The following is a 25,557-nucleotide window of genomic DNA, read 5'->3' on the forward strand; positions in this document are numbered from 1 at the left end:
CAATGCAAACATTCACTGGGAGGGATGTTGCCCTTTGGATTGCAAAAGTCTCCCGTGAAGCATAACTCATGAAAAAGAAAACAAAAATCATTCTCTTGGACTTCACAAGATACAGATGTGTCCAGATTACAGGGTAGCCCCAGCAAATAAAGCAACACGATGGAGTTGAGTTTCCAGTTGGCTGAATTTCAGACTGGATCCCCTTTCCTATGAAATGATACAAACTGGGAGTGGAGCAGAAGTAGAATATCTCTTGGCCCATCAGATTGTACAGGATGTGACATGATTATACAACTAGCTATATGACATACGCCCTTAGAACAAAGAAAAATTCATATATTTTTTACCCAGAGTGTCACTTTCCTGCCTCTGCCTCCCCCTCCCCCTCCCTCTTCCCATCTCTACCAAGGCACACAAGGTTAAAATCTGTCCTTTTCCTTTTTCACCCTTAGTGGGTTTTTTTTTTTCTTTTCTGGTGACATTAATTCATTTCAGTACCTTCTTGGTATTAATACACTGCCTGAGGATTCTTATTTCCAAGTATTGTTTGCTATTAATCTTTTGAAATTAGCTTCCAAATGATCATTTGGAAGTAAAATTTTTTAAAATATTACCAGTTTAATACCAAAATTAGTGCCAACAATCGCAAATGATTAATGGATTTACATTTGCCCCAGCTGATTCCTGGTTGCACTGTTCTCCAGTCTGCATGGTTGCACTGGGCCTGCTGTTCCACACCAAAGAGATTTTTCTGCTCTTCTAAGACTGATGAAATTTTTTAAAGTTATGTAATCACTAAGTCATCTCTTGGTTTTCACATCAGATGATCAATTTGGCAGTACAAAATCCCAAGAATAATTCCACAGCTAAGTTAGCAGGGAGGCAGTCCATAAAGCCACATGCAGGAGTTATCTTTTTCTGTCTTCAGCAGCTTGTTGTGGTTTTGTTGTAGAATTATAAGGGAAACAGCGACCTGTGTATAGGAATTTAGAGTAAAGGTTACTAGGCTCCAGTATTGTTGCCCAGTGTCTCCTTGAGGCTTAGGGAAGCTTTAGTTAAGTTTGCATGGCCCTGGTGCAAGCTGCCAGGTACTTTGATGGGAGTTTAAAGGGATCTGTTCACTCCTAGCCTAAACAAGTGACTTGGAGGGATGAGACTATGGAGTTCTTTCTCAAATAGTAAGCAAGAGCAGGGCAGGACCCAGGAGGCAGAACCTCTACTCTTGTATGAGTCACTTACATTCATTCTTTGACCTTTGATTAATCTTGGGCAGGACAAACTTTATTTTAGCTAGGTACAGCCCAGCCCCTTGGGATTAAGTAAACTGCTGTTTGCAGAGTTCACCTCCATTCTCAAAATAACATGAAGTCTTCTAAAGCAGTTACTATACATGTTTATAACCATCCTTGCATCAAACAACACATATTCATTAAATGCCAGTTTTGGGGGAATACCATCAAAAAGATGCCATGGTCCCTACTCTCAAGGATCTTATGCTCTTTTGAATCCATACCAGTAACAACGTGATTTCTGTTCATTTATTTATTCACCAAATATTTACTGAGCACCTGCTATCCACAAGGCCCTGTGGGGTTGAGAATATGTGGTCCCCGACAATGGCACTTATAGCCTAGAGAAGATAAGACATATGCGCAAATAAATACAATGCAAGTTAGAATGTGAAAATGCAGCAAAAGAATTATAGTCCTTTTGAGAGATTAGATTCAGAGAAGGGAATCAGGGTAGACTTTAGGGAGAGGAAACTGAGTGACAAAGAATATCCCTCAGAAATCACAATCAAAACATTGTTTGAGGATTATTTGTTTATTTTCTATTTAAGATTTTAGATTTAGAGCTGTAAGGAACATTAGTGATCATTTAGTTCATTCCCCCGATTTTACATATGAGAAAACTAAGGTCTCACTTGAGTTGACAGACATGAAAAAATAGCAAACTTAGGTCCTCTGACTTCAGATCTGATGCTCTAATAGAACTTTGAGGCAATCCAGTTCAGCCCTCCTGTTTTACAGTTTAACTGAGACCCAGAGAAGTTAAGTGAGTTGCCCAAAGTCACATTGCTGGTCAGTTTTTGAAATAGGATTTGAACCCAAGGCTTCTTTGATATGACTAGACAGCAACCACCTCCTTCCACAACACTATTACTATAGACCAGGGGTTGGGTTGAGACATGGAACAAGGGAAGAGTAACTTTATCTTTTATGAATTTTGCCCCTTTCTCCCATGGAAAATGATTGTACACTCTTTTTCTCCTTTCAAGCTACCAATATTCCCATGAATTATGAAGGAGTCAGGGATTATTATACCTATTTTTACAGCTGGAAATATTAAAACACAAATTATTTAATTATATCCCCAGAGTCAGTGAATATAGGGCAGTCCTAACTCAAAACTAATTTTTCTCCCTGATTCCCTCAACAGAAAATGATTTATTCTTCATCTCATCTAATGACACTTCATTTTATACATTTGTCATATTCAAATGTGTATATTTATTTATCCCCCATTCCCCTTTCTAGATTGTAAACTCTCTAAGGGAAAGGAATAGAACTTATTTATCTATGTGGCTCCAAGTAGGTAACATAGTGCATAACAACTGAATTTTTTTGTGAAAGAATGAATAAATCTTTATGGAGGGAGGGGTGCACCAGGGGCTCAGCAAACCAAAAGTACTAACATAAAGAGCATAGAGGAACCTGTGAAGCCATGCTTCACTTGGCCCAAATTTCTTTATTTTCTTTCTCTCCTTGATTAAGTTGCCAATCATGTCTTTGCCCCATCCACTCCCCTTCTGGGTACATTGCCAATCACTTTGGAACAGTCAAACACTTCTCCTGTCATAACTTGGACATGGCCTAAACTTGCTTTATTCTCAATCTCAATCTGACCAGGAATGTCAAAATGAATATACAAAGGCTTTGAACACAGCAGTCCCTAGATATCATTGTACTTGCTTAAATCTGGATTAAATTGATCTGGGGCTAGATGAGGGGATCTGATGAATGACTTCCTTCCTCTGAGGGTGTCTTCCCTCAAAAAAATATATATTTAATTGCAAGTTGTCCATTTTTAAATTCAGCATAGGAGCTCCAGGCTCCATACTGGTTGCCTGTTATAAGAAAAGGACTATCAATATTTTAAAAGGTGCTGACAGGCAAGACATTGGATTTGATGACTAGAAATTTCGACAGGTTTCTTGTTGTTTTTAATGCTCCAGAATAGTATTATGAGATGGTTTACCATAGGGCGAGGAGTTCCAATGAAGGCTAATGAGATAAAAACTAATCTAAACATCAGATGACTTAGAAATGCCCTGACCAGGGGGGGTGGGGGGAGAGAGAGACAGAAACAGAGAGAGACAGAGAGAGGGAGGGGGGAAGGAGAGGGGAGAGAGAAAGAGAGAGAGAGGGAGGGACAGGGACAGAGAATTTGGAACTCAAAATTTTTTAAAGCAAATGTTAAAAATTGTTTTTACCTGTAATTGGGGAAAATATTATTCACAAGGGAAAAAAATGCCCTGATTGCATGGCCTGAATGTCTCATCTGGTAAGTCTCTCTCCAGGGATGTTCCTTTGCTGGTGATATAAAATCTGGGCTGTGTGGAATGTACACAAGAGAATAAGGACAAAATCTGATTCTGAAAGACTGAACAGAGCTTCTGCATTCCATACATAAAATGGCAATATTTATCCAGTTATCCCTAGTGGCCAATTAACTTTGGAAATACATTTATTCTTTCAGGTTCACTAAAGTTTTGCAACCAGGTTTCAATAATCATTTAACCTCTTACAAATTCCATTCAGCACTGGTCCCATTCACTTCTATTTGTGCCCTCCTCTTCTCCTCCCTCAATAAGCTCAGAATCCTTTTGGTGGTCACTTTAAATCACTTAAACTGAGGGAACAAAACCAACTGCCTGCAGCATTCTCAGAATCCCACAATTTAAGAGTTCCCAGGGAAATCAAACAAAAAGTGAACAGAGGCATTTGGCAGATTTTTCTCAAGGCTCAATTTTCAGAGACTTGCTATCTGGTTTGCTTTACATCTTGAGCACAGGACGACGTGCTTTATGTATTTTGTAACAATGATACAGTACCTGTTTAGTGACTGATTGCCACAGTCTACTAAATTACCACTGCAATGCACTAATTAGCAACCTAGGAAATAGAAAAATTGGATCAACCTCAGAAAACTCATTATTTCATACCAGGAAATATGTACAGAGTAAATAACTGCTGCTGACCACCATCATTCTGCTACAGATCTTAGATTGGATCAGATTTCCTATGACCAATCTAAATTAGGGCAGACCTCTTTACCTTCCTATCCAAACTCTTCTTCTATGGGCCATATTCTTCCTAAGGCTAATAATGGTAAATATGGCTTAAGAATTCATTTTAGAAAATCCAGCTTACATTTTTGGAGTGCTTTACATTTTGCTATGATTGCACACCCAATAAGTCAATCAGCAATCATTTATTAAGTGCTTACTTTATGACAGATATTGTGCTAAGCCCTGAGCCAACAAAGAGATGTGAGGACATGGTTTTTGCACTCAATGAGTTCACATCCTATTGGGGGGAGACCAAGCAAATAACTATGTAGGTCATAGAGCCAGGAATCAAACTCAGGTCTTCCAGCCATAGCTCTAATACTATTTTCTATTATCTCATAACTCTCATTACTTTGTACCTTGGTTTCTTCTCTCTGCAAATAAAAAATGTAAAACTTTCCCACTCAATATCAGGAAATATGAAGGGTATACAATATTCTCTCTATATTTGATTATAAAATCTTGTGCATTATCAGAAGCAAATTTTTCGACCCTCAACTGGTTTCCCCTTTCCACCCAGGGTCCATCTAAGTACCTTCCTTGTACAAATTGGCATCTGTTCAGGGATTGCAAATCAATTTTAAAATTAGCCTAAGCAAAACATAATTAACTCTCCCTTCATCACAAAATGTATTCTAAATACAAATTCCAAAAAAAGATTTCAATTTTCTACCCTTTTGTTTTCACCTGTTTTTCATCTGTGCTGCTGATCTTCTCCATTATTAAAGATAATTTGGAATTGCCTGTACTTATAAAGTGCCGTGATCTTCGGGGAGGTAAAAATGTTATTTCAAAAACAAAGAAAAATTATCATTGTTATTACTCATCTACACAATTAGGAAACAAAAGACTAGCAAAGGCTGCTCCATATAATCCATCTATCTGTTGTTAAGAGATTTTGAAACCTCACTGTAAAGCAGTTTCACACTTTATCCCCTCTTAATTTTTTTAATTTCGATTTCTCAAAGATACTGTCTGTTTTTTTTAATCTTGAAACATTTGAAAATATAAAGGAAATTAAAGGGTGTCCCTTACACTCAAAGGCACCAAAGAGTTGTAGTTCTATCTTCGTTGAATTGTCTGAGCTGAAAAATAGGAGCCTGCAAGAAATTTCTTTGCTTTTTCTTTCTTTTTCTTTTTTCCCACCTAAAGGCTTCATAAGAGAATAATTGTGTCATGGACAACAAGTGAGAAAAATGAAGCTTTTAGGATGAAACCCTACTTCAAGGTGCATGTGACTTGAGAAAGTTTGACATATGGCATGACCTTCCTAGCATGAAGCCAAGTGCCTGCTCATCAACAAACGAGTCAGAGAAATTTCTTTAATCCTCACAGTTGAGAGGATATTTTACTTTGTCATCTTAGTGGTTTTTTTTTTCCCTCCCCCTGGTAAGACATTCCACAGCATGGCAGGAGAAGATAAATTTACTTCTCTACCTAATAACTACATGTGGCAAGCACCTTGAGGGCAGGAGAGCATCTTGTAGCCTTCCCAGTCCTTAGGCCAGAAGTCCAGGTGCTCAATAAATACTTGATTGATTACCTGGAAAGATAGAATGGCCTGTTATATAGGCAGTGGAAGAGAAGGAGCATACGTGAGCAATTGGAGACCTGGATGGCTCTGCCAATGGTTGTTTCCTCATCTGTAAAATAAAACAGTGGAACTGGATCAAGTATTCTTAAACTGGGATCCTTAAACTTTTTAAAATATTTTTATCATTTTATTTCAACATCATTAATTTCTTTTGAAATCACATGCATATATATATATGTATAGTTTTAAGCATTTAAAAATATCATTCCAAGATAGGCTTCACCTATGTCTGCCAATGGGTCCATAGTATAATATATAACCTAATGTAACATAACATAACATAATATAATGTAATGTAATATAAAAAAATTAAGCCCTGGACTTGATAATTAATAAGGTGTTTACCGTTTCTAAAATGCTCTAAAACTACTTTGGTTTTAAATGTCAGGTTTGCAATAAATTAACTATTCAGGATAAAGCCCACCCTCCCCCCACTCTATGGGGCAGGGAAAGTGATAAAATTAGTTTGTCTTCAGTTATTCTATGACCTCTCAATCCAATACAGTCTCTGATTATTCTCATTTAGTACAGTCTGCTCTCTGATCTTTCTGCCTTAAATGTGAATAACTGGCAGCCTCAAATGATCACATCTTTCAGGGTATGAAATAAGAGCAGAAGATTTGGGCAAAAATTACAAAACTCAAAGACCATAATATTCAAGCATCTGTAAACTGAGTCAGGACGAGTTGTTTTTTTTTTTTTTGGTTTGGGTTCTCTAGGCAGGGGATACCTTTCTGTTATCCCTGAAATCATACCCAAAAGGTAGTAACCTGCTTTTTTAAAAGATAAAGTCTACCTTAACTGATGTGAATAAATTTAACACTATATGAGTGAGCTTACCATGAATTGATGCACAATGGGGTGTTAAAAGAGAATTGTATATTCTGGTAACAACTACTTTATCTTGCCTTGGTCTTTCTTCCCAAGTGGCCACTGATACCCTGCAAAAGAAGTCAGAAAGACTAGTAAAGCATAAGATCTGAAGACATTAGGAACACATTAGGTATTTTAATTAAAGGAACTAAGACCTTGAAAAGAAAGCCAGTTTGGGAAGAGAAGAACTGCATAAGTAGAGGGTTATATATATAAAGTTGGAAAGGTGCTTAGGGGTCATCTAGAAAAATCTCTTCATTTAATAAATGAGAAAGCTGCAGTCCAGGTAGTATAGGTGGCTTGCTCAAAGTGACACAGGTGGTAAATGACAGAGGCAGGATCTGAGAAGGGGCTTGGGTATGCCAAAAGGAACCTAGAAGCCATGACCAAAGTTTATGAAGTCTCTGACAGGAAATTGAAGACCTAGGGACACAGCTGGCATTTTCATCACTGCTACCTATTGAAGGTAAGGGATACTGAAGAGAAATGCAGATTTGGGAAGCAAACAGCTGGATAAGAAAGTGTTGCCTGAGAATAGGGTTTAGATTTCTGATAATGAATTTTCTCATCAGGTTAGAAGCATGAAAACAGAAAGAAAGTTAAGGAGTTTGAGAAACTTATTACAAGCCTGGAATATAGAGATGGGAGAATTTAAATATCTTCTGTTCTCTTTCCCTCTCCCCCCTCTTCTTCTTCCCCTCCCTCTTTCCTTCTCTCTCCCCACTCCCTCTCTCTTCCCCCCCCATCTCTTTCTCTCTTCTGCTCCCTCCAGCAGTTAATAATTTAATTTGCCTTAATGTTAATTTCATCCTTTAAAAATTAGAGAAACCAACAGAGTCAAATTCTATCACAGATCTGCTTCTGCTGAGGTGAAAATTATGGTATATTAGGGCAAAATGACCACTCCAACTTACATGTGATAGAGAAGGAACAGAAAGCCTGGCATTGTCTGACAAATTTCTAAAGATTCAGAGAAATGATTGGCAGGATCCCATGGACTAAAATTCTACTGGGAAAATCAGCCTAATAAGATGGAAAACTGTCAAGAATGAAAACCTACAATGAAAAACACAAGGGAAACTTTTATTGAGAAGGGAAAACAATTTTCTAAAGAAGCCAATGTGAATACACAGAGAGCTTACCCACTTAGAGTTTTAGAAGATATGTGCAAAAATGGAAGCAAGAGTAGGTAATGTACATGATTAGCACAAAAGTATGGCATAGTCCTTCAAGAATAGCGATAGGACATGTATAACCTATATCAAACTGCTTGCCTTCTCAATGTGTGAATGGGGGGAGGGAAGGAGGAAGGGAGAGAATTTGGAATTCAAAGTTTTAAAAATTAATGTTAAAAATTGCTTTTACATGTAACTGAAAAAATGTTTTTAAAATAAATATAAAACAGTTTCAGAAGAAAAAATAAAGAATAATAATAGGAAAGCTATAGCTCAGAACAACCAGGTGGTAGGAAGAAAGCTAAGGATAGCAAAAAGGGTTTTGGTTTTGGGTTGCATGTATATATTTTGCTTTTTTTACTACATTCGGGGGAAGGAGAGGATCAAAGAAAAGATAAGACCACTGCTTACAATTGATTGGGCAATGATAACTAACAACACAGAAAGGGCAAAGCTGTTTATTTTCTTTCATGCAAAATGATGACCTTCTTATTGAAAAGGACAGAACAGAATCAGCTAATGACAAGTCAATTCTCAATATCAGTACAGACATAGTAAAGAGTATCTAATTGCTAATATGTTCAGGTCATCAGGCCTACTTATACTGAAAGAACTGCAGGTGTGATTGTTAGTCTACTTTTGGCTGATCTATGAAAAATCAGGATGAAAAGGAAAGATAATTTAGGAATGGAGAAACAGAAATGTCATCAAAAAATGACAAGAGATTAGAGACTATGGACAAGACCTATGAGCTTGACTTTTATTCCTGGGTAAATTAGTAACCAATTATTAAAGAGATGGTTAATGAACATTAAAAAGGGAAGCAGTGATCATAAAAAATCAGCTTGGATTCTTCAAAAACAACCCATGCCAGATTAACTTCCTTTCTTGTCTTTCTTAATAAAGTGTCAATTACATATATAAGGAGAATATGATATGTGCATATATGTTTATATATGTTTGTGTATGTATTTGTTTGTGTGTTTATATATGTAATATGTATGCATAAATGCTAAATCTAGATTTTGGTAAAATATTTTAGCAAAGACACTGTCAAATGTCTTGTAATTCTTATGGACTTAAATGTGAGTTAAATAGTAGTTTAGTTAGGTTGCAGGGCTTGACTATTAATATAGGTCATTAAGGGTTTGATAGCTTGGAAGGAGGGCTCCAGGAGAGTTTTCATAAGGATGGTACTTGAACCTAGTCTTGAAGGGACGTAGGGAAGTTGAGAGGTAGAGGTGAGGAGTCAGACCATTCCAGGAATGGGGGACGGCTAACACTGGGGCATCAAGATTAGAAATGTAGTCTTGTGTTCATGGAATGGCAAGGAAGCCAATGTAGCTAGACCATAGAATATGTACAGAGGACTAAAGTGTAAGAAGGAAGGATGCAAGGTTACATAGAGATTTAAATGCCAAACAGAGGACTTTATATTTGGTCATGGAGGTAATTCATGGAATTCACTGATCATAGAGGTTACTTGTCCTTTAGAAAATCACCTTGACACCTTATTAAAGTAGGGAGAACAGTTAGAAGGCTACTTACAGCAGTAGCCCAGGTGAGAGATGATGGAGAAGAGGAGAGGAGAGGAGAGTAGAGGAGAGGAGAGGAGAGAAGAGAAGAGAAGAGAAATATTGTGAAATTAGGATTTGGCAACAGGTTCAATATATGGGGTGCATGAGAAGTCAAGAATGGCACTGATTACCCATGACACTAATAAGGAAGTCCAAAAGACTGGAGGGTTGCAGGGGAAAGAGAGTGCATTCTGTTTTGTTCCTGTTGCCTTTGAGATGCCTATGGGACATCCAAGTTAAGATGTCCAAAAGGCAGTTGGTGATACATGACTATAGCTTGGGGGAAAGACTAAGGATATGAGATAGTATAGAGTGAAAAGAGGAGAGAGAGGCCATAACAGAGCCTTGGGAGACATTCCAACAAAAACAAACAAAACCCAACAACTGAGGAATGGTCAAGTAGGAAGAAAACTAAGCAAGAGCAGTGTCATAAAAACCATGACAGGAGACACTCCAGGAGGAAATTTGAACCTAGGTCTTCTGACTTCTTCCATTATGCCACATTCAAGGAATAATTAGTATTGTGTAGACACCCATGTATAGCTGTGTCTGTCTCTGTCACTATGCCTCCTAACTGTGTGATGATTTTGAAAGTAAAACTCTAGCTAACTCATAGGGAATATAATCCATGATGGTGATACATGCTATATCCCATGCCATTTTTCTCCTCTTTTTTCCTTCATAGCCCTGGACTCCTCTACTTCAAGTCTCCATGTGGACACCAATCTTTCCTCCTCCTTCCCTCTGTTGCTTTCATCATACAAGGGAAGTGAAATCAGCAGTCTTCCTTCTACAGCAGTAAAACCAGGCATGCTCAGTAGAAAAGAACAGTTCAGGGCTATGTTATATTTTTTTTTTGCATTTTGGGAGCACAGGAAGCTATATAGTTGAGGTAAATATCATTATACTCCAGAGGAAAGTCATCAAAATGATTCCACTAAAGCCAACTGAGCCTACAATATTGAGGCCCTTCTGAAGGGTGAACTGGCTAGCTCCCAGTAATTACTTTAGAAAACAAGACAACAAATCAATTCCAAACCCCATTAAAGGGGTACAGTCATCATTTGCAAATAAGGCCCCCTTGCCCTCTCTTCTGTCTAGGATTTGGCATTGGGTAGTTAAGTGTTTCTCAGGCTTGTTGATCTGGCTCTCCTTGCCTCATTTCTTCTGTTATAAAATAGAAATAACATGACCTGCCCCTTGTTGCATTGTATGTGATTTACGGGGACTCTGGAAGGTTTAACTCAGTCATGCCTATCCAGGCCTGAAGTTGTCTGGGAGAAAATGCTGCTTAAATACAAACTGTTGTGATATAAACAGTTACCCCTGAGAAGGTAATTAATAGATGTTTCCTTGGGTACATGCAGAACAAATACTATTGGTGAAACAGAAAAAAACAAGATCTTCTCTTCATCTTTCTAGCATCTATAAGAAAATTCTCTGAGGTCTGTATTTGGATCCACATGACAGTATGGGAATTCTGAAACAAAGGGTGCCATTCCTCCAGCACCGCCCACCCCCCCCCCAATCTCCCACAGTACACAAACAAACAACAAACTTGCCAAGACTGCTGTTCAGGGGAAGATATAGATTTGCTGTATATAATCACTGTAACATCAATTCATGCTTGCCTACACAGATAAATTCCTTGCATGGGAAGCATTGGTCCAGATAAGAGATTTACCTACTGGAAAAGATACCCATAATGCTATCAGTATTAACTTATAAATCATGGCCCAGTTGTACAAGGTGAATTGAATGGAGAAGAAAAAAACGCTCGCATGTAATCAAATATAAAATATATTACTCCCCCCAAAAAACAGATAAACAAAACACCTGATAATTTTGACAAGGTCAGACGACAACTGAGAAGATGAGAGATGTCTCTTGACTCTCATGAGCCTAGAATGGAGCCAAGAATTCCAAGGTGGAAATGTGCACAGCTGGAATGTCATGTATAGGGAACAGCAAGGAGGTAATTTTGACTGCAATGTAGAGTGTGTGGAGGGTAATAATGTGCAATTAACTCGGAAAGAGAGGCTGGGAGCCAGGTGATTAAGTTAGTCAGCTAGCATTTATTAAGTGCCTACTGTGTACCAGGCACTATGTTAAGGATAGGAAGAAAGGCCAACCAGTAAAACAAACAAAATAACCCAGCCCCTGTTCTTCAGGAATTCACATTCTAATGGGAGGAATCACACACAAATAACCGTGTACAAACAAGTTATATTCGGGATTAATTAGAGAGTCTCAGAGGGAGGGCACTAAGATTAAGAAGGACTGGGAAAGGCTTTAGGTGCATTTCAGCTAAGACTTGAAGGAAACCAGGGAAGCTAAAGGTGGAAATGGCATAGAGGACAGTCAATGAAAACTGTCAGAATCCAGAGATGAACTGTCTTGTTCAAGGAACAGCTGGAGGCTGGTGCCAACGAATCACAGTGTGTGTGGAAGGGAGTAAGGTAAAAGAAGACTGGAAGAGTAGGAAAAGGCTAGATAGACTGTGAAGGGCTTTGAAAGCCAAAAAGAAGATTGTATACTTGATCCTGAAGGTGTTAGGGAGCCACCAGAAGGAGGAGTGGGGGAGAGGGGCAAGATAGTCAGATCTGCCTTGTAGGAAGATCAGTGTGGCTGAGGAGAGGACAAGTGAGAATAGTCGTTGTTTGTCCTTCATTCTCTAAGAGGACCGGGATATCAGGAAGGTGATGCTGTGAATTGCAAGTGAATTGGATGTAAGTGAGGGAGAAGCTGTGCAAAGTCACCAGCCTCACTCTCTCTTCCAGAGCTGTCTGGGTCCAGTGGCCAGATATAGATCAGGAGGATTGGAGATGACCCCAGATTAGAATAGGGAGAGACTTGAGGCTGAGAGACCAACCAGCCAGCTATTGCAATAGTTAATGAGGGCCTGCATAAGGGTTGTTGCTGTGTAGGAAGAAACAAGGGGACGTATACAAGAGACGTTACAAAGGTAGAAACAACAGGACTTGACCACTGATTGGAGATGTAAGTGGCAAGAGAGTGAGTAGCTGAGGATGACACTCAGTTTGGAAAGAAAGTCTTTATATGCCAAAAGGGGAAATGTGTCTTTCATTGTAGAGGCAAAGGGAGCTACCGAAAATTCTTGGGCCAACAGAATGACACGGCCAGGCCTATGTAGGAGGATACAACACAATGTTGTTCAGTCGTTTTTGTCATGTCCTACTTTTTGTGACCCCGTTTGGGTTTTTTTTTTTTTTTGGCCAAGAGACCAGAGTGATTTGCCATTTCATTCTCCAGTTCATTTTCACATGAGGAAACTGAGGTTAACAGGAGCAAGTGACTTGTCCAGAGTCACACAGCTAGTAATTGTCTGAGGTCAAATTTGAACTCAGATCTTCCTAACTCCCGACCCAGCACTCTGTCTACTGTACCACCTAGCTGCCATATAAGTGGTTCAGTGGTCATGTAAGTGGTCCTGGAGTCAGGAAGACTCATCTTCCTGACCCTGCATGAAGAGTCGGGCATGACTGTAAACAACTCAACAACAACAAAACAGAAAACAAAACAAAACTGAAAAGAGTGTCCTGTATCACCAAAACAGCCATGCATTTAGTTTCTTCATTTACCTCTGATTATCAAATTTACAAATGTCTTCCATCAACAATTGGTGGTCTCATTCTATATTTATAAATATAAAGATTTTGCAAAAACCAAACTGACATTAGGACTAAGAAGGGGTGTATAATAGCCCAGGCTGGAAATGGTTAGAGAAGGAGAAAGAATTTCAGGAAAACATTGGGTCTCTGAAACCAAGCAAGGGGAAAGTGTCCAAAATCAACATGTTGAGTGATGGAGAGAAATCAGTGAGGATAAGGACTGCATTTGATGATAGTGAGTCACTTGTAACTTCATTATGAGGAGTTGGGGAAAGAATGGGTCAAGAAGTAGCGGAATCAATGAGCCCAGACAAGTTTTGTAATGAGATACTTTAATAACTGTATCCCCTTGTAGTGAGATCAAAACAGACTGACCTTATATCCCATTTCAGCCTGTAGCAAATAGTGTTATAGAGAATTACTATACAGAAATGAAGCCCTGGCAGAAATCTTTGAGGTACCTTATCACTCTAGAAGGAATAGCATTTACTGTTGACATCATTAATCTGTACTCTGCCATGCTGGGGAGATTCCTATGGAGGTTTAGCATAGAGTGAGTCAGTAGGCCCAGTCCTACTGAGTTTCTGAGGTATGTACAAGGCAGTATCATGGAGGCCTTCTTATTGGCTTATTATACTTACCTCAGACATAGCACTCTTTAGAGTTCAGTCTACCAATAAGCATTTGTTAAATGCCTACTGTGTGCCAGGCATTGTATTAAATAATTGACCCTTTCAACTCCTTTCAACATTTATTAAATACCTGATGACTTTCTCTCCTCAACTGTTCTAGAATCAGGCTTAAAAAATAAATTTTTCAAGTGCATCAGATCAATTGTTTTCTTATTGTTTCCTGTTCCAAAAGTCAAATGCTCTATTTCTAACAAAGGGAAAGTGCCTCTTTCTTCATGCCATTTCCCACAGTGCCTTGACAGACAGTCACATTAGCCATGAACTTGGCATTTATGAAGCATGGAGTACGAGAGTTCAAGAAGCAGCTAAAAGCTATGATTGTCCTTTGGGGGGTTGGGGGGGGTGGGAGGGAGGGAACGAAGGGAGGGGAACCTGACATTAAAATTCTTCAGATACTTTTATAGCTATTAGACATTTAAAATGGCTTAACATAAGTGGCTTATTTCAGAGAACCAGGCAAGGGGAAAAAAGCAAATTCCAGCAATTTTGCCCTTGCTATCTTTTCTATCTGTGTCTCTGCTTTAGTTGGAATTTACATAATAATGGGTGAGGAAGTGTTGCCGTACATGTAGCTGTGCACATTAGTCCTCAGTTGCTTTCCCAAAAGGTTTGAAAATGCAGTAGATTTAATCTAGGTCAAAAATAAGACCTCAATTTTCCAGGCAGAGGACATTTAGAGTGAGCATTTTTATTCACAAGGGGACAGGAGTGACAAAGTATGGCTCATCTATGATAACTCCCTGGTGCATCCAAAGGTTGACAGTAACCCAGGACTTGTGGCCAATTAACAGAAAGGCACATGAGGTACAAAGAGTTGGGGGTGGAGGAGAAGGAAATGATGAAGCTGTTGGGCCCTTTGTGATGATTTTTCATCTGCTGGGACAAAGCTGCTATCAAGGATCCAGCCTACCTACTCTCCTAAGGGCCAGAGAATGAGCATGGCTAATCTAGGTATGTCAGACAGATCTGATCGCCAGCACATGCCCCAAACAAAAAGGAAATCAGACATCATGTCTTGAAGATCAGGTCTGTCGTTTGCCTTTGTGGGTTCCACTGGGATTCCTTTCCAATTATACCTTATATTACAAACTATAGAGTACTTGTAATATACTGTGATTAGAATGGCAACGGATTGTTTCTTTGCTTCCTAGTTGGTGGCCAGATGGTAATACTTTTTACATCAGGGTGCCAATTATATCAAACTCTATAAAACTAAGCTAATTGGATGTAGTGTCATTAAAAGTTGATTTCTATAGGACCTGGCATTTGTATTGGATAGCTGATGACTTTGAAAGTAGAAGTTCCATTTTTAGATTTCAAGGTAGATATATCTATGCAAGAAACTGAGGGAGAAATAAAATTAAAGTGTGTGTGGCCTATTTGGTCATATCCAGAGCAGAATATATACAGTTTTCCCCGAGTAAGGTTATAAGGCTATACGTTTATCTGTTGCTCTGAATAAATAAGAATATTCCAAGCCTCCCCAGATCATGTCTAGCCCTTGTTATAATTTTATCATCTCTCACAGAATGAGGGAGTTAGGCTAGAAGATTGCTATAGAGGTCTATGATGATATTCTGAAAAGTTCCAACTTTGATGATAATCCCAAAATATGGACTTTCAGAGCTAGAAGGAGCCTTGGGGATTGTCTGAGCCATCCTTCCCTTTACCTCTTCAGGAATACACAATCTCCTTCAAAGCTTCCTCCATGCCATCTTTCCTGATGCTCTTAACTGCTACTCACCTCACTGTGCCATCTTCCAGTGACCCAAGTCACCTTGTATCTTATTGTCTATATTTTTGGTATTTATTGGTTTCTCTAAATTTTATTGATCCTAATAAGAGGCAGCAGGGTATTATGAGAGAGAGCTGGCCTCAACACCAGGAAAACCTGGGTTCAAGACCCACCTCTGACCCATTCTGGTTGTATCATGTGAGGCAAATCACTGGGTCTCTTGGTGCTCTAGGCAACAAGTCACAGAGAAGGTCCAGACTTGGCATTGGCAGGAGCTCCTTACTGAGAGCTTCATGTGGTAATGAATTACAGGCTCATTCCCCTTTTTCTGTCTCCTCCAAGAGAATTTAAACTGTTTGAGGGCAGGGAGTATTTCATTTTTATCTTTGCATCAACACTTAGCATAGTGTCCAGCAGAAAATGTATTATCAATGCTTGTTAGTAATAACTCAGCCCAGTCTCAAGTTAGGTCTGGTCACCCCCCGGACACAGGTGGCAATCTCCATAGTTATCTACAAGCCCAAAAAAGAGGAAAAATATTCCACTTCCTTTAAAAAAATTAGTATGGAATTTCCTCTAGTTTTAATGAAATGGAACTGTGGTTGGATTATTTTTATTTTTGAAACCTTGCTTACTTGGTAGAAATTGTAATTATTTGTTTTGGCTAGGATGAATGAATAACTCTGAGACAAAAACATATAATGCAAGAAAGTCATCAAGGGACAAAAAAATATAATTCAGTTTGACAACTACTGTATATTGTAAGAAGGTGTGAGAATGAGGGAACTGGGATTGGTTCTACCCCTGGGATTTCATTGGCGTAGGGATAGCCTAATGTAGAAACACCTTCCATCTAGGCAAATCTGCAGTGTATCTGTAATTTACAGTTTGTTTGAGGGTGGGGGTTTTTTTTGGTAATTTACAGTTTTGCAGACATGCCTAGGCCATCAAGACGTTCATTGACTTATCTGTCCTTGGTCACCCAGCCAGTATGTGTCAGAGGCAAGACTTAAACCCAGCTCTTCCTGACTTCAAGGCTGGTCCCGCTATCCTTTATACCACAGTTCCCATAATAGGCTGTAATGGTGTAATATTTAAAATTGAGTGGAGAGAAAAAGAGAAGCCCTCCCCTGGCTTATACTGGCATGAGCTGTACTACTTTGACAAGGAGCCAGCATCCCAATTGAAATTCCAAGCTTGTATACAGCTGGGCACCTGTTTTGCTTACAAATGTTGCATACAAAGGAGAAGTTCATTCACAGAAAGGGGGCAAAAACCCAGAGCAGGACTTCACTCATTTAGCCTTGCTGGGCTACACTCCCTTGATCTGGCAGCCCCTTAGAATTCAAAGGCGGTGTTTAAAGGAATTTTCAATTCACAACATGATGACTTTGCTGATGTCCTGAATTTGAATGGATCTTGAATTGAATTTTTCTGCTAGGGTTCCATCACTTTGCTAAAAGAATACAGGATTCACTCATGACACAATCATTATTTAGCTCTTTTGACGTGCTTATTTTATTAGTCCAAAAAAGTAAAGCAATAAAGCAGATTTCATACTTCTAAGTTGTTGGTGGGCTTTGAAGACAGAAAATGTGTGTCCATACACCCCGTGGTCAGAGTTCAGTTACTGGCAGCGGGTGATAATATACCCAGAATAGGAAAGCTCTTTGTTTGCTTCATCTTTGTCAGTGAAAAAGAGAATTATAGGAAAACCAATGTCTCTCTTCTTCTTCTCACAGAACTTTATCCTCATCCTCAGCTCTAGTGTCCCAGGGATTGTTTTTGGTGACCAGAAAAGCTGCCTAAATGATTCCTGGGGTTAATAACAATAATGTTGTTGTTATTCAGTCGTGTCCTGCTCTTTGTACCCTGTGAACCATAGCATGCCAACACTATATGTGGGATTTTCTTGTCAAGGATACTGGAGTAGTTTTCCATTTGTTTCTCCAGTGGATTAAGACACACAGGAGTTATGTGACTTGGCCAGTATCACACAGCAGTGAGTATCTGAGATCAAATTTGAACTCAGGTCTTCCTGACTCCAGGCCCAATGCTCTATCCATTGATACACTTAGCTGCCTCCAATAAGAATAAAATTAGCTAGCATTTATATAGCACTTTATAAATATTATCTTATCCTTACAATGTGAGAGAGAGAGAGAGAGATTATTATTCCCATTTTGTAATGAAAAAACTGTGGCAGGGATTAAGTGACTTTCCCAGGGTCATACCGCTATTAAGTGTTTGAGACTAGATTTGAATTCAGGTCTTCCTGACTTGAGGTCCAGTTTTTGGTCCACTGTACCACTTAGTTACCTTCTGTTACCCTGTCCCTGGATGATAAAATTAGAGGGAGAATTTATAATTAGAATTAGATAACATGAGAAAAATCTCTCTCAAAAGCTAATTTAACTTATGTCCAAACCAGGACAAAACTGGGAGAGGCCTTTCCCAAAAGAAGTTTAGAAACATAGCTGATTCTCCACCATCTAGGATATAAAATATTGTAACATGATTGGAAAAGTATGCACTGCTGCATGTGAATAGTTGGACGATAACAGCCATTTTGGCCATTGTCCCTTCTCTACTTATTCCTCCGCCCTTTGCAGGTTGACTTCCTATGTCCTGTTCTCTTCAAAGGCCCCAGGAACTTCTTAATTGCTCTGTGTGATAGCCCTGCCTCCCTCCTTATCCTTACCAACCCCTCTGCTTCCTCTGACACCGTGGACTGTCTTCGCGTGCATGATGGCTCTCCCATCTCTGGCTTTTCTTGACACTCCTCCCTTTCAATTCTCCAACCACCTGTCTGACTATTCCTTCCCATTTTCTTTGGTTGTCTTTCATCATTCATCTCACATTCCTTCATTGTGGGTGTTACTCAAAGTTCTGTACCAGGCCCTCTTCTCCCTCTACTCTCTCTCCATTAACTTCATCTGCTTTCATGATTTTCATTGTTATAGCTATGCAAACAACTCCCAGGTATATCTATCCAGTGTGTTTCTTCCCTGAACTACAGTTCAGCATCACCAGTTGCCTGTTGGATATTTCAGGCTGGATGTCCCAGAAACATCTCAATCTCAGCATGTCCAAATTTGTACTCGTTATTTCTCCACATAAATCCTCCCTTTTTCCAGATTTCCTGGTTTCAGTCCAAAATAGCAGCATCCTCATAGTTCACATTCATAACATTTTCCTTGACCCCTTAGTCTTCCTCACCTCACAGGTCCAGTCTTTCTGTTTCTTCATCCACAACATGGCCTGCATTTAACCCCTTCGCTCACCTCCCATAAGCCCTCATCATCTTTTGCATAGATTATTATTAAAGCAGCCTCCTAATTGGCCTTTGCACCCCACTATATCTATATGGACTTGGTGCCTCACCCATTAGAATATAAGCTCTTTGAGGACAGAGATTTTGTAATTTTTTTGTACTTGCATCCCTAGCGTCTAGCACATAATAGACACTGAATATATATTTGTTGATTTGGCCTCTTTTAAAAAAAATTAAATGTTTGATGCCCCCATGGACTCAAAACAAAGAAAATTAGTGTCTCTTCAGAAGGTCTTAGACTTTATCACTCATTTTTCTCTTGCCAACTCTTAAGTCTGGCTCAGAGAACATTTCTAAATGAAATTGGTAACCATTTTCATGGCAACCCAAGAACCAACAGAACTTTTAAAGCTTTATAAATCTGAACTTAGGTGTTATTTTTATAGGAATAAACCTTCCTCTCCCACACTGAAAAAATCTAAGTAAATTGGTATCTGTTTCTAGGCAGACTATGGCATAAACTGGTTAGCTCTGCACACACAATAAATTTTATTCAGTATGCAATATTCCCAAGAGTTTCACAGTAAAGATTTTCAAGAGAAACAGCTGTGGTTTGAAAAGATTTATGATAATCCAGATGGTTTATTTGCTGGTAAATCCACTTGTTCATTTAAAATTAAAGTCTTTCAGTAAAGTTGCATGCCTTCATTGTGATTTTATATAAAATATATCTTTTTCTCCTGCACATGTGGTTGAGGGTTTTTTGGGGGTGAGGGGGGTACATGCATGTGTGCATGTGAGCACACTCATGTAAAGATGCCAAACATTGACCTGTCTCCTGTTTGAGGTTTCTCTTTTGAAAATGAGAGGGGGGAAACCCATAACAATGTCTCAGATTATTCAGCAATTAAGCTAGCAGTATACCTAAGGGAACTCTTTATGACAGAAGAAATATTGGTGAAGAGATATAGTCAGACACCAAGTACCCCATTTGGAGCATGTAGCACTTGGTCTCTCTGGGGATTGCCACTCTCAACTTCTGACATATGATGGTGTAATCATATCTCACAATTATATTACTGATTACAGATTGCTTTATGAGCTGAACATATGCAGGTATTACTGCTAGAATTACTACCTCCTGGGAATCTGGGAAGTAAACGATTCCAAGCCACCCTCTCAAGACTGAGAAAAAGAGGAGCTAAGCAGTAGGAAGGAAATCCATGGAAAACTGGGAATGGGAAGCATTTGTTGTCAGTGCCCCCTTTGCTCCAGACCCTCTGGCTACTTCCTGACTGCCTGGGGACTCCCACTGCCATCTCTCACCTTCTTGGGAGCATCCTGTGCTATAAAAACTCTTCCTCTCCTCTCCCTCTCTTTAGAACTCAGCTGTTCAGCACAGTCCCCTCAAAACCCATGTATGAATGCAGTTACTTAGATGTCCCTCCCTCGGTATCTCTCATCCCCATGTCTTTGCACTGACCTTCCTTGCCACATAGCTGGAAGACACTCCCTTCTTACCTCTACCTCATGTCACTCTCTTCCTTCAAGATGCAGTTCGAGGGGCACTAGGTGACGCAGTGAATAGAGTACTGGCCCTGGAGAATCAGGAGAACCTGAGTTTAGATCCGGCCTCAGACACTTAACTCTTACTAGCTGTGTGACCTTGGGCCAGTCACTTAACCCCAACTGCCCTGCTCTCCCCTCTCCAAAAAAGGCAAAAAAGAAAAAGATTCAGTTTGAGAATCACCTTCTACTTGAAGCCCTTCCTGATTTCCTCACTTGTGTATCCTCCCACCTAAACTACCTTATAGTTCAATATTTTGTATTTACTTATATTCTCTTAATATTTTTTCTGTATATACGCATATAAAGGCAATGGCCATATTAGCATAAATAAGGGGATGAACACGACAAGTGGTGGGGTGGTAGAATTGTCAAGATTTGGCAACTGGTTGGATATGTAGGGTAAGGGAGATTCCAGGCTAATTCTCAGGTTCGGAATTTGAATTACAGAAAGGACTGTGGTGCCCTCAACAGAAACTGGAAAGTTCTAGAGAGATGGGTTTAGAGGCAAAGATCGTGGGTTATCCCTCCCATTTTACACATTTTTATTTTAGCAGTGGTTACCAAAAGAGTGCATGTGTGGGGCAGCTTGGTGGGGCAGTGAATAGAGTACCAACCTTGGAGTCAGGAGGAGTTCAAATCTGGCCTTAAACACTTGATGCTTATTAGTTGTGTGACCTTGGGCAAGTCACTTAACCCCAATCACCATGCCTTCCCCCCTCAAAAAAAAAAAAAAAGAAGAGTGCATGTGGTCTAAATTTAGATACTGCTGAGGATTTTGAAGGAGGTATTTAGAATTGGGAATCTCTTAGCACCCCTCAAGTCACAACATGAATGTTCCCTTCTATTGTAAATGAGAACTCTGATTTCTTTGGGTTCCTGGTAAACCTAGGGAAATAATCGCTTAACTCTTTTACACATTAACTGCCCTACCTCTGATGAAGTATTAAAAAACCAGTGGTGCACACCATAGAGAATATGGGGCTTGCATGCAGAAAGAAAAGAAGTGAACTTTGATATCCCTCTACCATTCATTTCTCTTGCTTTTCTCTTGCTTCAAAACCAAAGTGCAAGCATCCCCAACTTTTACAAGGCATTATGTTCTTCACAACTATGTTGGTGGTGGTGATGGTGGTGTTATTGTTGTTGCTGTTGCTGGTGGTGGTGGTAATAGTAATGGTGGTGTTCAGTCATGCTCAACTCTTGTGACCCCATTTTGCTGTTTGCCATTTCCTTCTCCAGCTTACTTTTTTTTTTTTTTTACAAATGAGAAATGGAGGCAAACGGGGCTAAGTGATTTGCCCAGGGTCACACAGCTAACAAGTGTCTGAGGCCAGATTTGAACTCATGATGATAAGTGTTCCTGATTGTAAGCCAGTGCTCTATCCACTACACTGCCTATCAAATGTGTACAGCAACAAAGTATCACGTGTGTTGTTACCTTTGAATAGGCTTAGTTTCATTGTCAGAAACCATCAGATGAGCAGTTTAAGGTTGTGAAAAATGAGTTATAGGTGTTTAGTAGTCAGCATTAAATGAAACGAGGTAGTAATAAAATGTGAAAGAGAATAGTGAGGGCTTCCCATCTGGGGATGAAGTAGGATGGTTATGGCCTGCAGACCATCTGGATTGTCGAACCCATTAGCCCTGGTGGCACTCCAGAGACCTTGTAGGTACTCTTTAGCATGAAGTAAAAGACCTTTCCATATCTTCTGATTTCCCATCCATCCTTTCCCTCTGGACAGAAGGTTGACATCTATGCAAACCTGAGGGACTGACCTTGGAAGCACATCAGTGGAACTACTTAACCACACAGGTTACCACAGTGCTTTTGAGACTTGGGAAGGGAGAAAGACCTGTTCTCATCTTCAGATTTCTGAACCATCTGGTATTCTAGCCACCTTGGAAATAAAGCCAGGGAATTTCAAACCAGAGTTACAGCTGGTTCGGGGAAACCTATGAGACAGGTGATTCCCTTGACAGCGGTATATTCAGTTAGGACAGGCAGGAAAGAAAATTTCATCTCCATCCACACTTCATGGGGTTTTTTTCTACGATTTGTAGTAGCACCCTGACACATTGTCATGGTAATTACTCTATCATGGAAAATCATGTTTCTCCTTTTACTTCAGTTAAATAATCTCTTCTTATAAATGAATTTAAAGTTTTAAGCGAGCACACTGAATGATGAGCAGAAGGACTGTGGTTGTTGACTTGGATAGTAGACAGAAACAATGATATTTCAAACACTTTTCCCCATTTTAGAGCCATTTGTTCTGGGAATGGGGGAAATTAAATTCACTGGTAACCAAAACCAAAATGGCTGTGCCCAAAGATGGCAGTTTCAATTTGTACTTCCACATATTTATTCTGCAAAATGTAGACAGCTTGATGAAATACTCCTTTGAGTGGAGTGTTTGAATATGTACACAAAATGAAGCAGAGAGCTTTCCTACCAGGCAGAGATAAAGAACAAACCCAATTTTAAAAAAATTTCTGTGTTCAGTCAAGAAATGTGTATACCTCCATGCAATTTTTGGTGAAATGGTGTTTACCACTGGCTTTTCAGTATGCTGTCAGAGCTAAGGCCGCTAATGTACAGAGGACTTAAGTGATTGTTATCTAGGTCAACCAGGAGCCCAAAGAACCCAGACCTCTCATTCACAATCATTATCTGTCTATGAAACAACAGTTACAGAAGTGAGAGGGAAATAAAATTTTACCATTTGTATGATCAAATGAGCTTTCCCATGAATTTCAGTCAAAACTTTTATCAGAAAGAATTTTATAGGATCTCCAGTTTAGTATCTTCTTGTTTAAATCTAATGTCTTTGGAATGGGGGAAATGGGAAAGATTTGGGTATGGTACATTTATTGAAGAGGACCTGAGTTTTAAAATGAAAAAAAAAACCTTCATAGATGCAGCAGCATTAGACTAGCAGGGTTTGCCTCTAGACACAATGGTAAAGTAGGAGAAATTTGTCTTTGGGTGCTCTTTGACCTTTTCTGCATGCTGTGTACCATGCCCATATGTGAGATTCATTGGGGTTCCTCCAGTAAGGCCTACTTGTCCCAGGCTCTGAAATAAGCCCTTCTCCTTAAAAAAACCCTCTTGTATTGCCTTGATTCCTTTTCATAAAGGAAAGAATCTGATGGAGTGATAATGCACATGAAGTTGTTAATAGCTGACTAATAGCTTAATATGTTATCCTTCCCAGGGATAGTGTAGTTTAAAAGAGAGTGGCTTATTAAACTCTTCCCTTTTAAGCTCAGAAAGATGATTATCTAAGGGTAGAATTTTAGGCATTGAGGCAGGTGGGGAATATAATTTTGAGGGAGGAATGTTTGGGTTTTATCTGGGGGGAAGTTACATCCCTCAAAGTTCAGCATATGGTTAAGGTTAGAGGGATCCCAATGCTGGCTTTGTACATAAGAAGACATAATTATGAGTTGACATAAGATTTCCTTCATTTATAAATCATCTTTCTTCCTTGTTGCTTTGACAGTACAATTATGTCACTCCCCAATTTTAGACCCTCCTGTGACTCTCTAGCTCTTTTGAGGAAAAATCTCTCAACAAATGGGCTATAGTCAAGTTAGTTCAATTGATGGAACTGGGAGACCCAAATAAAGACTGAATCCCTCTGTCAGTGAAGGTCTGCAGAATCTGTGGAGTCTCTTATTGGAAGGATACACTTGAAGTGTTTCTTGATCTTTTGATGAAAAATATTTTGTATATGCCAAGAAACTGTGCTATAATTGTAAGGATTGTGTCTTTTTATATATAGCTAAGTCAAGTGTGAGGCTACATTAAAAATAATTTAATTTTTTGATCCGGCCTGGTGAAACTACGTAAACAATATACATGGTGCTCTTCTGGGTAGAGTAAAGAATCATCTTAAATGTATCTATGGTTTGTTTCTTTGCAAAATGTTCCACTGCTTCTTTTCCTGTAATCCTTCTCAGTAAGTTTTTCTTTAAAAGTTGGAATGCCAAATTGTCAACTTTTGATAGCTTTTATAGTCCACTTTGCTGTCACCAAAAACCTTGTCTGTGATGCCCTTTGCAACCTTATATATGACAATTTTCTTCTCTCCTGTTCTTTGTCCTATTTACATCCTTACCCAAGGATTATGCCTAAGGTGTTATATCTTTCCACCATATTGCTATGTTTTGGCATCTCTTTGAGAGCCTCTTAAATCTCTTCTGATCGCTCAATACATAACAGCTGTATGTTAGGATGCCTTTGTGCCTTGATGGAAAAATATATATTATCAGAAAATGTGCATAATGTCACTTATTCCCCCCTCAATTTACCAAGTTTGCCAAGAAAAATACAGATCAGATAAAGCATCAATTTTTTTTTTTTTTAAAGCAATCGGGGTTAAGTAACTTGCTCAAGGTTACACGGCCAGTTATTTCTGGGTGTGGTGCTGAGTGTCTGAGCCCGGGACTCGATCTCCAGGTCGTACCCAACACTGGAGCCGGTGCTCTTGCTCGCTGAGCCACCTGGCCACTCCTAAGCAATTGGGGTTAAGTAACTTGCTCAAGGTTACACGGCCAGGTGTTTCTGAGTGGGTACTAAGTGTCTGAGCCCGGGATTAGATCTCCAGGTCTTCTCAACACTGGAGCCGGTGCTCTTACTTGCTGTGCTACCTGGCCGCCCCTAAAGCATCAATTTTTCATTGACATTTATTTTTGTGCCTTTTTAAAGCTGAAACCTAGCAAAAAAAAAAAATATGCACCGAGCTTAACATTGACAGCATTTTTTAGAAATATTTTCTTCTAGGGTAGCGGAAAAACGGGGAGAAAATTTGTAACTCAAAATCTGGCGGAAATGAATGATGTAAATCAGAAGTTAATAAAGCATTTTAAAAATATATTTTCTTCTAGAAAATGAGACGGAGGTTGGGAGAGAGGTGATGACAGAACAACCCCAGGTCACATGAGCAGGCACTGACCTGTGGTGTCCGGAAGAGGTCATGTCAAGAGTAGCCAGGCTGTGTATTCTGGATATCTCAGGCTTCCGGAGTTGTTTACCAACTCCAGATTGGGGGGTTTTCCAAATCATTTCCAACTTCATTTAAA

General features: G+C 39.4%; 1 protein-coding gene across 40 annotated transcripts in view; it reads left to right on the plus strand.

The window, feature by feature from the left end:
- The window catches only part of LOC138175978 (CUGBP Elav-like family member 2), a 697,415-nt gene that overhangs the window by 525,284 nt on the left and 146,574 nt on the right, over window positions 1-25,557 (plus strand). The window lies entirely within an intron of this gene.

Source organism: Petaurus breviceps, unplaced genomic scaffold, assembly GCF_028583685.1.
Source record: "Petaurus breviceps papuanus isolate PSGF00001 unplaced genomic scaffold, PetGlider_PUasm1.0 80, whole genome shotgun sequence".
In the NCBI taxonomy this organism is placed as follows: Eukaryota; Metazoa; Chordata; class Mammalia; order Diprotodontia; family Petauridae; genus Petaurus; species Petaurus breviceps.